General features: G+C 46.6%; 2 pseudogenes; both read left to right on the top strand.

Annotated features, from left to right (window-relative positions):
• The first annotated feature begins 8,451 nt into the window (after positions 1-8,451).
• On the top strand, positions 8,452-8,607 carry LOC128293386 (5.8S ribosomal RNA; annotated as a pseudogene).
• A 212-nt stretch (positions 8,608-8,819) lies between these two features.
• LOC128293653 (28S ribosomal RNA) lies at positions 8,820-12,060 on the top strand (annotated as a pseudogene).
• Positions 12,061-18,535: the final 6,475 nt, after the last annotated feature.

Here is an 18,535-nt window from a genome sequence, read left to right on the forward strand (position 1 = left end):
CCCAACAATGAATGAATCGTCCCTGTCCCTCCTCTTTTGCAAGAAGAACCTCTTGCACCTTTGGCCCCCGGTCGTGCGGTAGCCTCGTACACCATCGGCAGTGTATGCCATCCCATAGTGTGGGGCCATCGGGTGCCACTGGCCCCTTCAATGTGTCAAAGCATCGGGCAGCATCGACACCTTGGTACATCAGATGTGCGGAAGGGTCGAGCACCAAAGCTAATTTTGGGGCCCCGTTGGTGCAGAAGCATCGGCACCATAAAGTGTCCCTGTTTCAGACACATGAATGTCGCCTGGTGCAGAAGCAGAATTGTTGGCTGAATTTGGTGAGAAGAAAGACAGACCTGAGTCATTTAAGCCCAAGTCCCAGCCAAAGGAAAATAGTAGGGGAGACAAAGAAAGGCCCCCTAGAAATAACAACGGTAAGAAGCCTTGGGACAAAAGGAAGAGTGGGCCTATAAGGTGCTTCCATTGTGATGGCCCACACATGATTAAGGATTTTCCAAAGAAGGCTGCGCTCTCCGCTATGGAAGCAAAAGTTGTGTCCGATGTGGAGGATAACAATCTTGGTTCAATACTAGGGGGTGTTGAAGACAAGATGAGTCATTGGTTGATGTTTGCGGACATCATGGTAGCTGGGAAAGAGTTGAATGCACTTGTCGACACAGGTGCGTTTGATTTATTCATGTCCGAAGGGGCTACTCATATACTTGGCCTCAAGATTAAAAATGAGCCGGGTTGGATTTAGACGGTGAATTCAGATAGTATTTCAATCAAGGGGATTGCAAATGGAGTAAATCTCCAATTTGCCGATTGGACCGGTAAGGCGTCCATCAAGGTAATACTACTTGATGACTATGATTTTGTAGTTGGCTTGAGTTTTCTTGATCAGGTTAATGCGACGATTTGTCCTTCCGGTAATTTCATGGTGATTTCAGATTCAAACCATTAATGCATGGTGAGATTGACAAGAAAGGGGAGCCTGGAAGGGAAAACATTATCCAATTTGCTAAGGGAGTACGTAGAGATGAAGTCTCCTACTTAGCCACTTTGAAGATTGAGGAAACCGATAAGATCGTGGGTGAGATTCCTAAGAAAGTGGGCCAAGTACTACAATCCTTTCGAGATGTGATACCTGCAAACTTGCCAAAGAGTTTTCCACCTAAGAGGGAGGTGGATCATAGGATCGAATTGGTGTCCAACATGGTGCCACCAGCTAGGGCCCCATATCGTATGTCCCCGCCAAAATTGGAGGAACTACGGAAACAATTAAAGGAGCTTTTAGATGCGGGATTAATTAGGCCATGTAAATCTCCGTATGGTGCACTGGTACTATTTCAAAAGAAACCTGATGGGTCATTACGGATGTGTATTGATTATCGGGCCCTAAACAAGATCACCGTGAGGAATAGGTACCCTATTCCCCTCACTGCAGACTTGTTCAACCAGCTTGGTAGTGCGAGATGGTTTACAAAGTTGGACTTGAGATCGGGGTACCATCAAGTTAGGATAGCCGAAGGAGACGAGCCAAAGACAACTTGTGTGACGCAGTATGGCTCGTATGAGTTTTTGGTGATACCATTCAGACTCACGAATGCCCCAGCTACATTCTGCACCTTGATGAATATGGTACTTCAACCTTTCCTTGATTGTTTTGTGGTTGTTTACCTTGACGATATTGTGGTGTACAGTAAGTCACTCGATGAACATGTAGAACATTTGAAGGAAGTGTTCCAAATTTTGAGGGAAAATGAGTTGTTCGTCAAAGAGGAGAAATGCACCTTTGCTCAATGAGAGGTGCCATTTGTAGGCCACATTGTGGGAGGTGGCAAGATCCGGATGGATGAAAGCAAGGTTCAGGCTATTGCCGAGTGGGAGGCTCCAACCAAGGTGACAGAGTTGAGATCTTTCCTTGGGTTGGCAAACTACTATAGAGACTTTATCGAAGGCTACTCTAGAATTACTGCACCCTTGATGGACATGTTGAAAAAGGGTAAGGTATGGGATTGGAACCCACAGTGTGAGAGGGCCTTCAATCAATTGAAGCAAGTAATGACAAGTGAGCCCGTACTTGCATTACCGGATTACTCGAAGCCTTATGAAGTATGCACGGATGCGTCAGATTATGCCATTGGGGTAGTACTGATGCAAGAGGGTCATCCCATTACTTTCGAAAGTCGAAAACTTAATGAGACAAAGTGGAGATATACGGTCCAAGAGAAGGAAATGACCGCTGTGGTTCATTGCTTGCGTACACGGAGGCATTACTTACTGGGTTCCAGGTTCATCGTCCTTATCGATAATGTTGCCAACAGTTATTTTCTAACCCAAAAAAAGATGTCTCCAAAACAGGCTCGTTGGCAGGTTTTTCTAGTGGAGTTCTATTTCATAATGGAATATAAGCCAGGAAGTGCCAACATGGTGGCTGATGCACATAGCCAAAAGATGGAATTCGCGGCCATCAATCAACCCTACGGGTCCTTATTGGAACGCATTCAAGAAGGGTTGTCCCATGACCCCACAGCCAAAAGCTTGATTGAGCTGGCCAATAAGGGGAAAACGAGGAGATTTTAGCTTGATGGGGAATTACTATACACCCATGGGCACCGCCTCTATGTGCCTCACTATGGGAAATTGCGCAAGGAAATCATGAAAGAATGCCATGACTCACAATGGGCGGGCCATCTGGGAATGCACCGTACCTTGGCCCTTTTGGAGGATCGATACTATTGGCCTCATATAGGTGAAGATGTGGAGACCTATGTGAAGACTTGTCTAGTGTGCCAACAAGACAAGGTTGAGTTAAAGAGTCCCACCGCCTTGTTACAACCCTTACCCATTCCAGAAAGGCCATGGAAGAGTGTATCCATGGATTTTATTGTGGGTTTGCCTAAGTCTGACGGATTTGCAAGTTTTCTTGTTATGGCAGACATGTTTTCAAAGTATGTAACGTTTATTCCTGCTACCAAGGAGTGTCATACTGAGGAGGCACCTCGCTTATTTCTTAGATATGCGGTAAATTATTAGGGAGTGGCACTGTCTATTATCAGTGATCGAGATGGGAGATTTACAGGCTGGTTCTGGACACAGCTGTTCAAGTCAATGGGCTCGGACTTGAACTTCTCCATAAGCATACATCCACAAATTGATGGGCAAACTGAACGAGTAAATGCATTGTTGGAGACATATCTTTGACACTATGTGAGTGCCACGCAAAGGGATTGGCCCAATTTGTTGGATATGGCCCAATTTTCATACAACTTGTAGCGAAGTGGGGCAACGAATCAAAGTCCGTTCGAGATAGTGATGGGCCAACAGCCACTCACACCCAACACTGTTGCGACCTGTTATACAGGACCAAATCCTGCTGCGTATCAATTTGCAAAGGATTGGAAAGAAAATAATAACTTGGCTAGGGCTTGTTTACAAAAAGCAAGCAAGCGCAACAAGATGTGGGCCAATCAGAATCGAAGGGATGTGCAGTTTCAGGTGGGGGACTCAGTCCTTGCCAAACTACACTTGATGTTGCGATATACGGGTTTCCACAAGGGGCTTGTAGGAAGGTATGAGGAGCCGTTTAAAGTCTTGAAAGAAATCCCAAGTAACTCGTTCATTTGGGACTATGGAAATTAAAGTCCTCCACCAATAGTAAGCTGAGTCTCGCAACAAGGATATAGCACACTTAAGACATTCATCGGGTGTGCATGACAGTTCATCTAACACTCTAATGGTGTTATCGAGCGAACTCGGCCTTTTCGGCATCATCGGTAACTATGGCCTTGAACTCCTCGCCCCACGCTTCCTAATCAAGTCCACGGTGGTTTACTCGCCTCACGGGATCGATGAATCGGAGGCATTACGGGCTCTTGGGTGGAGTATTTAAATTTAGGAATGGTTGGACGGTAGGATTGGTTCGGGCATATTGCGCGACCCACTCATTCATCATGGTGAAGAAGGCTTGTTTCGCCCTTGACTTGATTATTAGCGGATGATTGAGGCTCAACAGCGGTGTCCCTTGCGCAGAACAGCCGCTATACTTTCAACGTCATCCGCCAAGGGTCTCTCTACCGGGTTCCATTTGCAAATCAAAACAAAACTTCAACCGTCGAAGTCATCACATTTCTAAGCATTAACATTTTGGGCATGTATAGCTAGACTCACACGCGCTATGGTAGTCCTAGAACCGACTAAACCATAGCTCGATACCAATAAAATGTAACACCCCAAACCCGTGACCATCACCGGATTTGACCACGTGGTGTTTAAGGCTTACTTCCTTATTTCTCTCTTTGAAATAGTTGATTTACATTCAGGCAGGCTAGCTAACTGCGTCACTGTCACCTTAGAAATCATATCTCGAGTTCCAGAACTCGAAAATCATTTCCGTAAATTTTCCCTGAAACTAGACTCATATATCCATCCCTGGATTTATTTCTAGAATTTTTGGTCAGGCCAATTGGTACAGTTTATTAGTTAAAGTCGCCCATGTTACAGGGGTCGACTACACTGACCTTCGCGCATTACAACCTGGATATCTTCTCGTACAGGGCTTCAATGCTCATGTCGTTTGTTTCTAATGAAACTAGACTCAAAGGGGAATCTGTAAATATAAGGCACGACTTCTAATTCCTTCTGGATAATTTATGGTAAATTTTCAAAGTCGAGACAGGGGATCCAGAAACCGTTCTGGCCCTGTTTCACGAGAACTTTAATATCTCTCAGTATACTGCTCATATGGTCGTTTCGTTTCGTCCATATGAAAATAGATTCATTAAGGTTAAATTTCATAATTTATTCACTATTTAATTATACTTCTACTATTTTTAGTGATTTTCAATCTCATATCACTGCTGCTGTCCGCAACAGTTACTGCAGATGAACTATGCCAATTTCATGAATCTTTCCTTGGCCTTACTAATCATCCATCATACATGACACAAATTATGGCCACCTTATCAAAATTAAAGTTTCTAAGACTCGTGGCTATAGGTTCTAGCATCCCACTCAACGACCACATAGGCCATTTTCACATGGCTTAAAGTTTACAACCCACAATTCAACAAAACATAATAGCCTATACATGCCAAATGTTCTCCTAGTTCAACGACGAAGACAATACCAAAAGATTTCCAGCCGGTGTGATGACTTCAACGACGGTTCCGAGCATGCAACAATACGAGTCCAAGAGACCTAAAATGGGTGACAAGAAAACACCGAGTGAGTTTATAACTCGATAAGTCATAAGCATTCATCAACCATCCATTAATAAAATTTTCACAACATCAAACAATAAGCGAGGCTAGGTACTTCATCCATATCGAAACTATACCATAATTCCTCGGACCTTTCGGTTCAATCTCATACCAAGTCATACATCCACATTTCATATTCTATACAATAAGATATTGAGGCATTTTTTTTACACACCAACTCATTCACACCACAATCATACAATTGCAATCATCACATAGATTTAAAGCTTACCAAGCTCAACCCCGAGCATGAACGTATTGCCTATTCGTCATGAGCTCAAGGTACTTACCCGATCCGCTGTGCAGGATTAACTCGATAATGTCGCACACTCGAGTGCCAATTGTAGCATAAGAGCATATAGTGAATCCGCACACTTAGTGCTATATATTTTCAGCTCGCACACTTAGTGCTATATAATTTTCAGCTCGCACACTTAGTGCTATATAATTTTCAGCTCGCACACTTAGTGCTATATATTTTCAGTTCGCACACTTAGTGCTGTACAATTTTAAACCCGCACACTTAGTGCCAATCTTGTCACCGTGTCCATTTATACCCGCACACTTAGTGCCGAGACCAATACCTTATGCATGTTCTTGCCTTTATACATTCAACCATGGCATCATTCCATACACATACATTTTCATTTACACATCAACTCATTTAAACACAATTGCGTATATATTATGGTCATTTACATCAACACCAAATATATGTAATGACTTACCTTGTTTTGGGTAGAACGGTTCCAATTGCTACTTGTTTGCTTTCCCTTTCCTTTGTCGATTTAGTTCCCTTTGCTCTTGAGCTAAATCAAACAATTTACCTCTCCATCAAACACAAACATACGGCATTCACATACATTATTATGATTATTGATTGAATACTTAACACAACTAAGCTGAAAATTTACTCAATCTCATCTTAATTTATTGCTACTTATTTATCCAAAATTTCCAATACAAGGTATTTAACACCTATGCCCATTTATACCCCCATATGGCGAATGTATGTATATATGTATATATATATACAATGTCAACTATAACATCTTTTAAACACCTAATTTCACCTTATGAACACTTAATCAATTTTTTCCTAATCTAGCATATATTTTCACATCCATTGTATCATCATGTAAAATCACATATAACTCATATAGGTGCAAGGCAATTTCAAGGTGTCCATAACCATCCAAAACACAAAATTTAACTATCATGCAAGAAGCATAAACCATGCTCATGAGCATGCCATGGCGAATACATCACACACCATACTCCTTATAATTTTGGTCATGGTTAAACAAAGAACTCAATGTCTTACTCAAGATTGCTACAAAGAAATTTCAAGAGTAGTCAATCCATCATTGCATGCATCATTATCAAGCTTCACATTTAGCATGCAATGGCTTTAACACAATATCAACCTTGACCTAATACCATTTCCATGGCATAACAAGGATTTGAACCATGGCTAACATGAACATCAAGTTAGCAACTAAAACATGCATGAATCTCATGACACAACTTCATATATACCTTCATCTTGATGCATGTATAGCCAAATCTCCTTCTAGATCTCTTCTAAACCAAAAATGGAGCAAAATCCTATCTTCTTCCTTAGTATTTTCGGCCAAAAGGAAAGAACAAGGATGAACAAATTTTTTCTTTGCTTTTCTTTCACTCACGGCACAAAGGGGAAAGGATGAGCAAATTTTGATTTTTGTTTCTCTTCCTACATGCTTAATTTTTTATCATTTCCTCATCATCCATTAACAAAACATGTTTCAACATGTTTTCTTTATATAAACCATGTCATGGCGGCCACTAAGCTTCCTTTGGGGAAATTTGACATGCAAATCCTTTATTTTTGCATGCATTATCAACTAGTCATCACACATTTCCCCATCATACTTTCAAAGTTTACTACTAGGTCCCTTCTAGTGAAATTCACATTTATAACTCTAAATCGAAACATCAAAAATGTCACACATGAATTAACACATATCATAGGCATCAAAATAAATTTTAAATTATTTTTATGCCTCGGTTTTGTGGTCCCAAAACCACATCCCGTCTAGGGTCGATTTTGGGCTGTCACAACCTAGGCCCTTGGTCGCGCGAGAGCCTCGGGACCATCGGCACCTATGCCCTTGGTTGTGCGGCAGCCTCGGCCACCATCGGCACCTAGGCCCTTAGATGTGCTAGAGACTCGGGCACCATCGGCAACCTAGGCCCCTGGTCGTGCGGGAGCCTCGGGCACCATCGGCACTTTGGTGCTTGGATGTGCGGGAGCCTCGAACACCATCGGCAACCTCGGCCTTTGGTCGTCAGGGAGCCTCGGGCACCATCGGCACCTTGGTGCCTTGGATGTCTGAGGAGCCTCGGCGGCATTGGCATTTTGGTGCTTGGATGTGCGGGAGCCTCGGACACCATCGGCAACCTAGGGCGTTGGATGTGCGGGTGCCTCGGCGGCGAGGGCACCCTGGTGGCTCGGATGTCGGGCTAAAGAAAAGTGTCCCGTTTGGACATCGAATGTTGCACGGTAGCAGTTGACGAAGTTTTTAGCTCTTTAAGGGTAGAGATCCACGCCCCGACGCGGGCCCCGTGGCCCCCCTCGAACCCGAGGTGGGGTGCGTCCATGACCACAGGGGATAGATCATTACAATTGTTGGTCTTCAACGAGGAATTCCTAGTAAGCGAGTCATCATTTCGCGTTGACTATCATCCCCGCCTTTGTACACACCGCCTGTCGCTCCTACCGATTGAATGGTCCGGTGAAGTGTTCGGATCGCGGCGGCGTGGGCGGTTCATTGCCCATGACGTCGCGAGAAGTCCACCGAACCTTATCATTTAGAGGAAGGAGAAGTCGTAACAAGGTTTCCGTAGGTGAACCTACGGAAGGATCATTGTCGAAACACGCCAGCGAGCGACCCGTGAACGCGTTGTATACAACATCGGAGGTGGTGCGGGTGCACGTTGCTGTCCCCACCCCGCGTGTCGGGCGGCGGTCTTGTCATCCCTTTTGCCCATTGGGTGGGGTGAGATGTCGGGATCAACTTCTTGATGCAAAGCGAACAAACCCCGGCGCGAATCGCGCCAAGGAATCGAAATGAAAAAGGACACATCTCTTGTCGCCGCACCGTTCGCGGTGTCGATTGCCGATGATGTTGTTCTTTTGTCATAAAGTATATAGAACGACTCTCGACAGCGGATATCTCGGCTCTCGCGATCGATGAAGAGCGTGGCGAAATGCGATACTTGGTGTGAATTGCGAATCCCGAGAACCATCGAAGTCTTTGAGCGCAAGTTGCGCCCCAAGCCATTAGGCCGAGGGCACGTCTGCTGGGTGTCACGCATCGTCGCCCCATCTAACCCGATCCCTCGGGACTCGGTTGGACCATGGCGGAAATTGGCCTCCGTGCGCTCCGACGGCGGTTGGCCTAAATTCGAGTCCTCGGCGACATAATCGTCGCGACGATCGGTGGTAATCTTGCAAGCAAACCTCGTTCGAGTCGTCGCGCGTTCGTCGATCGAGACCCTTAAACCCTTTCAAAGATCGCATCGCGACCTGTGTCGGCGGGATTACCCGTGAGTTTACTATATATCAATAAGCGGAGGAAAAGAAACTTACGAGATTCCCTAGTAACGGCGAGCGAAGGAAAAGCCCGGCTTGAGAATCGGCGCCACCGGCGCTCAATTGTAGTCTGGAGAAGCGTCCTCGGCGGACGGGCCCAAGTCCCTTGGAAAGGGCGCGGAGAGGTGAGAGCCTCGTCGTGCGGACCTGTCGCACCACGAGGCCTTCGTCTGAGTCGGGTTGTTTGGGAATGCAGCCCTAATCGGGCGGTAAATTCCGTCAAGGCTAAATCTGGGCGAGAGACCGATGGCGAACAAAGTACCGCGAGGGAAAGATGAAAAGGACTTTGAAAAGAGAGTCGAAGAGTGCTTGAAATTGTCGGGAGGGAAGCGGATGGGGCGGCAATGCGCCCGGTCGGATGTGGGCGGCGAGAGCCGATCTGCCGTCGACTCGGGGCGTGGACCGGCGAGAGTCGTGGCGGCGGCAAAGCCCGCCTTTGATCGCTGTGGAGACATCGTCGCCTCGATCGTGGGATCCAGACGCACCGTCTCGGCGTGCTTGGCACTGCGTGCTCGGGCGTCGACTGCGGGCTCCCATTCGGCCCGTCTTGAAACACGGACCAAGGAGTCGACATGTGTGTCGAGTCAGCGAATTTGGAAAACCGTAAGGCGCAAGGAAGGCGATTGGCGGGATCCTCACGGGTGTACCGCCGACCGACCTTGATCTTCGAGAAGGGTTCGGTGAGAGCATGCTGTCGGGACCCGAAAGATGGTGAACTATGCTGGCGGGCGAAGCGAGAGAAATTCGGTGGAGGCCCGCGGCGATCTTGATGTGCAAATCATTCGTCTAACTTGGGTATAGGGCGAAAGACTAATCGAACCGTCTAGTAGCTGGTTCCTCAAAGTTTCCCTCGGGATAGCTGGAGCCTTTAGCGAGTTCTATCGGGTAAAGCCAATGATTAGAGGCATCGAGCGCAACGCCTCGACCTATTCTCAAACTTTAAATAGGTAGGGACGGTCTTGGTTTGCCGTTGAGCGGCACCACAGAATCGAGAGCTCAAGTGGGCCATTTTGGTAAGCAAAGCGGGGATCGGGATGAGCCGGAGCCGGGTTACGATTGCCCAGCTAGCAGCTAACCTAGAACCCACAAAGGGTGTTGGTCGATTAAGGCAATGGGACGGTGGTCATGGAAGTCGAAATCCGCTAAGGAGTGTGTAACAACTCACTGTCGAATCAACTAGCCCGAAAATGGATGGCGCTTAAGCGCGCGACCTATACTCCGATCGTCGGGCAAGAGCCAGCCCCGATGAGTAGGAGGCGCGGTTCCCATAAAACCCGGGCGCTTGAGCAGCGGAGCGGCCGTCGGTGCAGATCTTGGTGGTAGTAGCAAATATTCAAATGAGAACTTTGAAGGGCGAAGAGGGAAAGGTTCTATGTGAGCAGCACTTGCACATGGGTTAGTCGATCCTAAGAGGCGGGAAGCCGTCCGATAGCGCGTTCAGCGCGATCTTGAGAATCGGGTTAAAATTCTGAAAGGACCTTGGCGGTGGCAACGTTAGAGTCCGGAGGCGTCGGCGGGGCCTCGGGAAGAGTTATCTTTTACATTTAACGGCTGCGCACCACAAATGGCTCGGTAGGAGATAGGTCTAGCGGCCGAAAGAGCACCGCGTCGCGTGGTGTCTGAGTGCGCCCGTGACCTTGAAAATCTGGAGGACCGAGTGCGTCCGCGCCGGTCGTACTCATAACCGCATCAGTCTCCAAGGTGAACGACCTACGGTCAATGGAACAATGTAGGCAAGGAAGTCGGCAAAATGGATCCAGTAACCTCGGGAAAAGGATTGGCTCGAGGGTGGGCACGGGGTCCTAGTCCGAACCGTCATCGCCGGTTGCCTTTCGCCGAAGCCGCTCATGGCGAGCGGGTTGCCGCGGCCGGGGATCTGACTGAAGCAGCTCCTTCGGGGCCTTCCCAGACTCTGAGCGATCGACTCGAGCTCGGTGCGGACAAGGGAATCCATTGTTTAATTAAAACAAAGCATTGCGATGGTCCTGCGGATGCTCACGCAATGTGATTTACGCTTGATGCTCGAATGTCAAAGTGAAGAAATTCAACCAATACCGGTAAGCGGCGGAGTAACTATGACTCTCTTAAGGTAGCCAAATGCCTCGTCATCTAATTAGTGGCGCCCATGAATGGATTAACGAGATTTCCACCGTCACATCTACTATCCGTGAAACCATAGCCAAGGGAGCGGGCTTGGCGAATCGTGGAGAAAGAAAACCTGTTGAGCTTGACTCTAGTCCGACTTTGTGAAATGAATTGAGAGGTGTAGGATAAGTGGGAGCTCTCGGTAAATTGAAGTACCACTACTTTTAACGTTATTTTACTTATTAGTGAATCGGAGGGTGGCACGGCCCTCTTTTTGGACCCAAAGGTCGGACTTACCGATCCGGCGAAAAGACATTGTCGGTGGGGAGTTTGGTGGCGGCACATCGTTAAAAGATAACTTGGTGTCCTAAGATGAGCTCAACGAGAGCAAAATCGTGTGGAACAAAAGGGTAAAAGCTCATTTGATTACGATTTCGATCTGAATCTGAACCGTGAAAGCGTGGCCTATCGATCCTTTAGACCTTGAATTTGAAGCTAGAGGTGTCGGAAAAGTTACCACGAGGATAAGCGGCTTGTGGCGATAGCGTTCATAGCGACGTTGCTTTTTGATCCTTTGATGTCGGCTCTTCCTATCATTGTGAAGCGAAATTCACCAAGTGTTGGATTGGTCACCCACCAATAGGGAGCGTGAGTGGGTTTAGACCGTCGTGAGGCAAAGTTAGTTTACCCTCTTGATGGCGGCGTCGCAATAGTAATTCAACCTAATACGAGAGGAATCGTTGATTCGCACAATTGGTCATCGCGCTTGGTTGAAAAGCCGATGGCGATAAGCTACCGTCTTGTTGGATTATGGTGAGCGCCTCTAAGTCGAATCGGGCAAGAAGCAACGACGCCGCCGTCGCCCGATTGCCGACCAGCGATGAGGGGCCTTTGGCCCCAAAGGCACGTGTTGTAGGTGCGGCGACCATGGCGGACAAGTCGCGGACGCCTCCTTGGGCGTAATTCCCACCGAGCGGCGGGTAGAATCCTTTGCGACGACTTAAATCTGTGACGAGGGTATTGTAAGTGACATGATTAGCCTTCTTGCCACGATCCTTGAGATTGACCCTTTGTCGCTCGATTCGTCCCTCCCCATCTCTTCCGATCCACCTTGTTCTTTTGCGTCCCCCCACAGGGTCCCCAAGTGGGGACTTAGTGTAAGGAGTTAGTTAAACACTTGGCCGTGCCGCCTCCCGGAAACATGGCTGTGGGGCCGTGGTGGTGCGGTGCGAGCTTCAAGTGTTGGCGGCCCGGGCACTTGTTCAATTTTCTGCCGTCTTGCCGTGCCGTGCCATGCCATGCCATACTTCTTGTATTTGTTTTGGGCCAACAGAAAAAATTTCTAAGTTAAACACTTGGCCGTGCCGCCCCCTCGGGAAACATCGCACAGCGGGGGCCGTGGTGGTGCGAGTGCGAGCCCCCAACTGTTGGCGGCCCGAGCACTTGTTCAATTATCTACCGTGCCATCATGCCATATTTCATTCGGCTTCTTGTATTTCTTTTGGGCCAACAGAAAAAATTTTCAATTAAAAATACTAAGTGTAAGTGGCGTAAAAAAAAACTTGCCCCCATTTCAGGCGTGTACGGGAGCCTCGGGCAACATCCGCAACGTAGGCCATCCCGTGGTGAGGGTCATCGGGCAACATCGGCACCTTGGTGCCTCGGATCTGCGGGAGCGTTGGGCTGAAAAAAGTGTCCCTGTTTCAGACATCTGAAACCTGTCCCTGTTTCAGACACATGAATGTCAACGGGTAGCACATTGACCAAGTTTTTTTAGCTCTTTAGGGGGGAAGTGATATTGAGCAGCCAGGGGTTATCCAGGGCACTGCCCATGCCCATCGCATGCCCGGACGTCGGTGCCCCCCCACCACCGGTTAGGTTCGGCGGTGCTCAAGCGATCCATTCGGCGATGATCCGTGAACCATCTGGATATACAAGCGGCGAACGAGTCCCTCCCAATCCCAAAAGGTAGAATTCGGATACCGTTACATGTTCGATACCTAATAATGAATGAATCGTCCCAAAGGTAGGATTCGGATACCGTTGCATGTCTGGGACCCAACAATGAGTGAATCGTCTCTGTCCCTCCCCTTTTGCAACGAGCCCGGCACCTTTGGCCCATGGTAGCCTCGTACACTATCGACGGCGTGTGCCATCCGTGGTCTTGGGCCATCGGCACCACCGGCCCCTTTGATGTGTCGGACATCAGGCGACATCGGCACCTTGGTGCATCGGATGTGCGGGAGGGTCGAGCACCAAAGCTAATTTTGGGCCCCCGTTGGTGCAGAAGCGTCGGCACCATAAAGTGTCCCTGTTTCAGACACATGAATGTCGCCTGGTAGCAGATTTCCGCCTCCAAAGCTTTCCTTATCATCTATCCCTGGTTTTCTGCTTCTCTTCTCCTTTCTATACAACAAAGATAGGAAAAAATGCCAAAGGAGATATAACGGATGCAAACAATAAAAGGGTTAAAAGCTGGTCAAAACACTTGCTTTCTTACGGTGGGAAAGAGGTCTTTATCAAGGCGATTATCCAGGCCATTTCGTCCTATGCATTTTCGGTGTTCTTGGCTCCAAAGGGCACTATAGAGAACTCCATTCACAAATGGGAAGGATGTGGTGGACAAACAACGACAAGATCTTGGGGTTGGGCAATGATGGCGTGGCGGAAAATGTGTCATCCGAAGGGTATGGGTGGAATGGGCTTTGAAACCTATATCTCTTTAACTTTGGCTCTTTTGGGAGCGAGGTTTGGAGACTATGTCTCAACAGGACACTCTATGTTTTAAAGTCCTATGTGCGAAGTACTTTCTGAAGGGGCGTATTGATTATAAGCGGTGCGACAAGCCTTCATTCACTGGGCAAGCATTGCCAAAGGCGATGAATCTTAAGGATGGTTTTATTTGGCAAGTGGGAGATGGCAATGGGATTGATCTTAGGCGTGCGCATTGAAATTTGAATGGTATCTTTGGAGAGTCGGTTTGTCGGTCTCCTCTCAATGATAATGAAAGAAAAGTCAAAGACACGTGGGACCAAGATATGAGCGTTGGAAAAGGAAAGGGTGAAAGAGATTTATGGGGATTATTTGGGGAGTGCATATGCAATTTGCCCATTCCTCCTAATAACATTAAAGACACGGACGTGGCTCCAAAATCCGCATGGTATTTACCGTCCAAGTCGGCTTATTCTTGGTGATTCTTAAGGAAGTCGGATTGGCCCTCATGATTTTTTGGCGCGCCTTATGGAAGCTTGGATGCTCGAAGATCAAAATCTTTAGGCTGGAGGATTGGTCACAACATTCTCCCCACGTTCGACAACATTGCTCGCATCCGTCGGGGTTTCGAACATTTGTCCGAGATGCAAAGGCGAGAGAAAAGCGTTGATTCATGCCATGAAAAGGCGTAAAAAGGCTCGTGAGATTTTGGCTCTTTGGTGGGTTAAACAATAGGCGCTAAGCGGGAATATACCAAGCTGCATCGATTGGTTGGAGGATGTTTTTAGTGTCTTTGGATAAGAAAGTCTGCTGCGATTTCTTAACTACGCTTTGGAGCAATTTGGAATGATAGAAATAATATGCTTTTCAAAGGGAAAATGGATGCGCGGTGTGATGCAGGAAAAGGCGACCATGTTAAGCAAGGACTTTCGCATTTATAATATGGTGAACCGACTATTATTCCTCCGACTCGGCGATTAAAGATTGGAGAAAACCCCCTCTAGCTACATCAAAGTGAGCGTGGATCTTCTTTGTTATTAATGGGAAGCGATGGTGTGGGCGCTATCGCGAGGACCAAGATGGCCGTTATTGGGGATGCTATAAGTTCGTTGATAAAGCTATGGATGTGAATTAGGCGAGTTGGGCGCTTAAAGAAGGCTTAAACTGGCGGCTAGATTAAAATCGCTTCGGCTTATTGTGGAATCGCAGTCTTTGGGCTCGTCAATTCGGTCAACAAGAGGAATAAAGATATTCTTGTTTTTGGAATGACATATTAAGCATACTTGTAGTGCTTTTAATTTTTGATTACTGTCCATGTTAATTGGATTAGTCGTACTAGCAATAATCTTTGCTGATTTACTTTGTCACTTAGCGTTAGGAACAAAGTTGATTTGTATTTTGATATGGATTATCAAGCGGATATCCATGGTTTGATTATTAAAGATGCAATAAGATGAGGTTGACCTTTGGTCGTTTTCTTTCAAAAAAAAAAAAGAATGTCGCTTTGGTAGCACATTGACCAAGTTTTTTAGCTCTTTAGGGGAGGTGATATTGAGGCGAGCGGGGGTTGTCGAGCCTTTGCCCACGCCCATTTCATGCCAGACGTTGGTGCCCCCCATGCCGGTTAGGTTCGGCGGTGCTCGGCGATCCATCCGGCGGTGCTCAGGCGAGCCATCTCATTGCGAACTTGTTCCACCGGCTTGGTAGTCGAGATGGTTTACCAAGTTGGACTTGAGATGGGGTATCATCAAGTTCGAATAGCCTTAGGAGACAAGCCAAGACAGTTGTGTGTGTGGTATGGCTCGTATGAGTTTTGGTGATGCCATTTGGACTCACGAATGTCGGCTATATTCTTGATGAATGGTGCTAACCTTTCCTTGATCATTTAATTGGTTGTTTACCTTGACGATATTGTGGTTATCGATAAATCACTCAATGAACATGTGGAACATTTGAGGAAGTATTCCAAACTTTAAGGGAAAATGGTTGTTAGTCAAAGAGAGAATGCACTTTGCTCAGAGAGATGCCATTCCTGACCACATTGTGGGAGGTGGCAAGAATCGGATGGATGAAAGCAAGGTCGGAGCCATTGGCAGTGGGAGGCTCAACCAAGCTGAAAGAGTTGAGATCTTTCCTTGGGTTGGCAAACTACTATAAGAGCAGCTTTATCGAGAGGCTACTCTAAATTACGCTGCCAGCAGACATGTTGAAAAAGGGTAAGGTATGGGATTAGAACCTGGTGTGAGAGGCCTTCAATCAATTGAAACAAGTAATGATAAGTGAGCCGCGCTACCTTAGGATTACTCGAAGCCTTATGAAATGCGCCTGACGTCAGTTATGCCATTGGAGGTATTGATGCAAGAGGGTCATCCCATTACTTTCGAGTGAAAGCTTAATGAGATGGAGGCGGATATCACGGTCCAAGAAGAAGGAAATGACGTGGTGCATTGCTTGTACATGGAGGCATTACTTACTAGGTTCGAGTTCGTGGTCCTTACGATAATGTTACTAGTTATTTTCTAACGAGAAAAAGTTGTCTCCCAAAGCAGGCTCGTTGGCGGGTTTTCTAGTGGAGTTCGATTTCACAATGGAATACAAACCGGAAGTGCCAACATGGTGGTGATGCACTTAGTAGAAAGATGGAATTAGTGGCCATTAGTCAACCCAACGGTCCACAATGGAATGTATTGAAGGTTTGTCCATGACCTGACCAAAGCTTAGAAAGCGTAATGAGGGAAAGCGAGAAGATTTTGGCTTGATGGGGAATTAATATACACTCATGGACACGCCTCTATGTGCCTCATTATGGGAAAGTCGCAAAGAAGTCATGAAAAATGCCATGACTCGATGGGCAAGCCATCCAGAATACCGTACCTTGGCCTTTTGGAGGATACTATTGGCCTCATGGGTGAAGATGTGGAGATCTATGTGAAGACTTCTAGTATGCCAAGAAGACAAGGTTGAGTTAAAAGTCCCCGACTTGCACAACCCTTGCCCATTCAGGAAGGCCATAGGAGAGTGTATCCATGGATTTTATTGTGGGTTTGCTAAAAGTCGGCAATTTGCAAGTATTCTTGTTGTGGTGAAACCAGGTTTTCAAAGCATCGACATTTATTCTGCTACCAAGAAGTGCTATCTTTGAGAGGCTAACTAATTATTCTTAGACACATGGTAAAATATTGGGGAGTGCCACTGTCTATTATCGATGATCGAGATGAGAGATTCTGCGGGCGATTTGGAAGTATTCAAGTCAATGGGCTCGGACTTGAACTTCTCCAAGCATCATCCTGTTGATGGGCAAGTGAGCGAGTGAATGCATTGTTGGAACATATCTTGACACTATGTGAGTGCCATAAAGGATTGGGGATTGTTGGATGTTGCCCAATTTTACTTACAACTTGCGTGAAGTGGGCAGAACCAAAAGTCAAGTTTGAAACGGTGGCAGACACATGCCACCACACCCAGCGTTGTTGCAACCCATTATCTGAGGACCAAACCCTCTGCGTGTCGATTTGCGAAGGATTGGCAAGAAAAGAATGACAGCTAAGCTTGCTTACTAGCATAAAAAGCGCAACAAGAAGTGGGCGTCGAATCGAAGGGATGTCGGTTTGGTGGGGGACTCGGTCCTTGCCAAACTACACCTCATGTTGCGATATCGGGTTTGCACAAGGGCTTGTCTTGAAGGTATGGGGGCGTTTAAAGTCTTGAAGAGGGTAGGCAAGGTGGCCTACAAACTTGAGTTGCCAGCAAAGTTGAAGCTCCACGGTGTTCCATGTAAGTATGCTCAAAGCCATACCATGGGGATCAAGGATCAAATCGAGGCAAGTCGAGCGAGCACCACCAATGGGGTAAAGGTCTCTTATGACCGATAAGTTGAAAACATTGAGGCGGATCGTGTGGTGAGGCAGAAGGTATCATCGGCCCGACATGAATACTTGGTATGATGGAAAGGATTACACGATAGCACAAGTTGGGAACTTCGAGGCATTGGCAATTCAAGAAGATGGCCGGTTCCATGAGGGGGACGCGAGGTCGCTAGAACAAGTGGGGAGAATGTCATTGGTTGCGAAGGGAAAGTTGCAACCATGGTACGACTTATCTTGATTATCGCTTTTGAGGGAGGTCATTTGGTCAGTTAGTCGATGCTTGGAGATTGAAAGCCATCTCGGAGCTTGGCAAATATGGAAAGTAATCTTCAAAGATATGCTTGGCAAATATGAGGGGATCTTCAAAGATATCGATCCTAGATTTTAATGTAATCTTTAAAGATACGATTCATAATCTTAGAGATTTGATATCTTGATAGATTTAGATCTTAGCCATTGATGTATTTCGATCTGTTGATATTGGGGCTCAACTATAAATAGAGGCCTCTCCCCTTATTGTATTCATCCGGTGATTAATAGAATTTTGAGAACATTCACTCAAACTTTTCTCTCAAGTGTTCTTATTTTCTATGGCTTTTGTTCATCTTTGAGATCGTTCTTACTTCGTTCTTTTGTTTGTTCTTCGATGCGTTCTTGAGAGGTTCATTGAATCCTCAATTGTTGCGAGAGGTGACTTAGGCTTTTTGGCGGAGGGGCAGCAAGGCCGCCGGTGCTTGGGGAAAACTAAGTCCGTGACACTAGTCCTTGTCTAGTTCAACACACTCTAAATCAACATTTAATTTACTAGCTGACCCGTCTAAGATTGTCTATATTCCCCACTAATTTGAGCATATCCGCCTCCACCTTTTCTTTCCCAAAACAACGCATTTAATGAATTGACTCTTTCACCATTAATAAAGCCCTTCTCGACTTACTGCGGTTCCACTACTCCAATTCAGATTCGATTCGATTCCGATGTTGAT

Source organism: Gossypium arboreum, chromosome 5 (genome assembly GCF_025698485.1).
Source record: "Gossypium arboreum isolate Shixiya-1 chromosome 5, ASM2569848v2, whole genome shotgun sequence".
Classification (NCBI taxonomy): Eukaryota; Viridiplantae; Streptophyta; class Magnoliopsida; order Malvales; family Malvaceae; genus Gossypium; species Gossypium arboreum.